The sequence below is a fragment of the Oculina patagonica genome, chromosome 12, assembly GCF_052425735.1.
Source record: "Oculina patagonica isolate OP01 chromosome 12, crgOcupat, whole genome shotgun sequence".
NCBI classification, from domain to species: Eukaryota; Metazoa; Cnidaria; class Anthozoa; order Scleractinia; family Oculinidae; genus Oculina; species Oculina patagonica.
In genome coordinates, this window is record NC_135769.1 from 19652227 (window position 1) to 19655979 (window position 3753).

Consider the following 3753-nt stretch of genomic DNA (forward strand, 5'->3'; position numbering starts at 1 on the left):
TTCACATGCATGGTAACTCTCCCGGATTATCCGGTTTCCCGTACGGCTCACTAAATCCCCGTGGGAGGTACGCGGTATTTTTAGTGACGAATCCGGGATTTTTTTGGGCAGGAAAATTTTGGTAGGGAAAGTCTGGAAAGAGAAAGGTAAATTTTGATGTTATGATGAATAAACAAAAACGCGAACGTTCAATTTCTTATGTTTTTCTTTGTGTTCATCCCCCTTTCTGGAAATTACGGCCTGTTTTCGCGCGCACTACGCGAAATTTTGTTTTACAAAAAAATCTTTCAACACAAAGCTGAAAGTGCGAACGATTATTTTCACCGACCAAAATAGAAGGCCCTGGGGACGAGGTTGGAAAATCTATTGTTCCTTGACAGCTAACCTTAGGGCTTTCCACAAGTTGCTCGGCAACTTTTTGACAACTTTTTAAATTTCGAACAACTTTTTCCTCTTCGAGCAACTTTTTTCCTCTCGAGCAACTTGTTACATTTTGAGCAATTTCCAGACCGAAGTTCTCCGAAGATTATCCGAGTGTTGTTCAAAGGCCATACGAACGTTTCCGAAGATTTACGAAGTTTGCCGAAGATTTTTCGAGGAACATCTGAAGGCGTTTCAATTTTCGGCTCATTCTACTGCAAAACTCGTCAGCAAACATGACGTCATCGATATCTTCACGATTTTTCTCAATTAAGAAAACCTTGTTAATTGACAATTTTTCCCCTAAATATGTTATTTAGATACTTCTTTTGATGTAAAATTGCAGAAAACTGCTTAGAAATCTAACCTTCAAAGGGAAATGAGTAAATATTTAGAGAAATTATCTTTATTAGAAGCAGCGTTTTGGATTTTTTGGAGCAACTGTCGAGAAACTTTTATTGTCAGAAGCAACTTTTTTGAATCTTTGCAGCAACTTTTGAGCCACCTTTTGAGAAATTACGAGCAACTTTTTGGGAAATCTCGAGCAACTTGTGGAAAGCCCCAGCTAACCTTCATCTAGTCATCAAATGTCAAAATTGATCCTAGGCAAATCAATGTTTACGCCGCTATTTTATAGTGGTAGCTTTCAGAAAAGATGAATTATAGGGGAGAGAAACACCGATTCCCATTCGTTTGTACCAAATGCATCCTATCCAGTTGTTCAACTCTGCTTCGACTATATATATGGCTATCAATGTTACTCTCAGGCGGACAAGGTACGGTCACAGCACTGTCAGTTTATGCCAGCGAGTTTTCGATTCTTAACTCGCAGCAGCAGCAGTTCTTCCAAAAAGAAGGCGCTTCGAATCATTCGAACATTTCTTCCTGACTGAAACGAAAAAATTGAAGGAACACACAGGAAACTTGGTTTCTATTTCGACTCGATTGATTTTTGTGGTTTCACAAATAATTTGCATGTCTCAAGTGCGAACGTGCCCACAAAAACCAAAAATTCGCAATTACAAAATTTCCAATTTTTTTGTAAACACCAAACCAAATTTTTCGTCCTAGTGCGAACAGGCCCTTACATATATAAAGGACCAGAAATTCGACATGGGATTTTTGGGGGGTTAACTTTTGGTCCAGGGATTTTTGTCTTTTTTTTGTTTGAAGGCCTAGTGATTTTTTTGGTTTTTGATTTTTTCCCCAATTCTATCATCCTCGTCACTTGAAATCCCGAGTATCGCCTCCGATCCATCCAGGTGGGACCAAATCTCCCGGGGAAAAGTTGGTACGGCCGTCGGTAATGTAGTGGCAAGTAACACAGTCTTTGCCGCATCTGAAGAATCCCTTTGAGACGTTGGTTTGTGTGCCTGACAGTCAGTAATTTGGGTAAAAATCCGCTTATAAGCCCTGGGCTTATACAGCTTCGTAAGGGGTTTTGTGTGGGCTTACAAGCGGAGGGGCTTATATCCGGGAGGGCTTATAAGCGGGATAAAAAAAACGTTTTGAAGCGAGCCACGGGGGTGTTGATCGAACAGTGATCGAAATACGTTTTTAAGGTAAAAACGTATAATAAAGCAACATTTAGCCCTGTTCAGTACTGTCATCCGGCAGAGGGGGGCTTATATCCGGAGGGGCTATAATCGGATGTATATTTTTGTTTCCAGTTAGATGGGCCTGTAACCGGGGGGCTTATAACAGGAATTTTACGGTATGTCACTAAGGCCCGGGCCAAAACGTCGAACTTCACATGCACATGAGTCGAACCTAATGCAAATGAGCAAAACCAGGATCCCATTACTGGCAAAACCTCTTGTTTTTGGTCATTTGCATTAGGTTTGACTCATCTGACGTTTGGCCCGGGGCTAGGGTTGTCAGTCCAGTCAGTAACCTTGTCATCTACATGGTACACTTTGGCTAGAATAATAACACTTTTACGAAAAGAATGGTTGAAAAAAATAAAGAAGTAAAAATAGGTAAAATCGAAGAATTTCCCGCTATGACGATTACGTTATCGTTTCTTGACGGTGACTGTGACGATGTTCCCAGGCGTATTTTTTCATGTCAGTTGGAACTTAAATTAACGTAAATTGAAGCCAGTTACACAGTTAAGGATAATTTCGGTACATAAAAGTTTTATCTTCTGTGGGGGTTAGAACTTCGACTAATACTTTTCATTACTTCCCATTCTGAAAATGTAATTCGAGTGCTATTTATGTCATCGTGAGACTGTGTTACTAGCCCACCAAATATTCTAATAATATAAAGTTATAAAAAAAGGTATAATGTCAGCCGGATTAGGAATAAAGTTCTTTTCACAGTCGCGGAACCAACGTGAAGAGATTGTGACGCAGCCGTAACGACGAGAAATGTCCCTTTACTGCTTGCCTTGATTTTACTTTTGAGATTCTTTCCTCGAAATTTCTTCACTTTTTTCCTGCATTATTTTAAGTACATTTTGCCATCCAATATTTCGAATTTAATTACTTTAATCATTTTCTGGAAGAAAAAATGGGTCCAGATCGGAGTCCAGGAGGAGCAACCTCGTTCCCAGGGTCTCTCTCTCCCCGCCCCCAAGAGCTCTTGGGGGCGAGGAGAGAGAGAGACCCTGGGAACGAGGTTGCAGGAGGAGGTCTAGACAGCGTTCACCAGGAAGATCCACGTTTGGTACTGTCCTTTGAAGTCACGTCATGACGATAATAAGCTTGTGCTACCCATATTCAATTCTTGGAGGAATCCTCATCAGCACGGCCAAAAGGAGGCCGCGGCCGCTCAATAGAGCTGGCCTCTAAAAAGGGGTTTATTAACAGTATTATACTAGCAATACTTCCGGTACTTCACCGTATATATGTAATAAACTGTCAACTGTGTATATAACAGATGCTTATCTCGCATTTAATAAAACACAAAAATATCACATCAATTACGTTTTAAGCTTTGAATTACTTGTTGGTTTCTACTAAAACAATAAGATCATTCGCTCTCGAGTTCTTTACGTGATAAATCAAGTCGGACTACGCTTTAATCAACCACCGCGAAATAGAAATCTTGAACTTATAACATTGGGTTTTAAATACACTCCACCTTCTTGGTTTGAAATACGGTATGCTCCACTCATGTAGAAACACGGAAAATTGGTAATTATCAGTCTCCTCAAAATGTACACTGCACAAATAAGGATCACTAGAAAAACTTCATCACGAATCCAATCGGTTACGACCAACTGGTAATGACTTATATAACACTCAAGTCTACTTCACTAAAATAACATCCAACTAACAACACATAGCTACGATACTTAGTGTCATTTGTCTTATTCATCTTAGGAGT

The 3753-nt window shown here is 40.0% G+C and overlaps 1 protein-coding gene across 1 annotated transcript in view; it reads left to right on the top strand.

The window, feature by feature from the left end:
• LOC144631662 (uncharacterized) overlaps positions 1 to 3753 on the top strand; it is a 55503-nt gene that overhangs the window by 43673 nt on the left and 8077 nt on the right. The gene's annotated exons all lie outside the window — the stretch shown is intronic.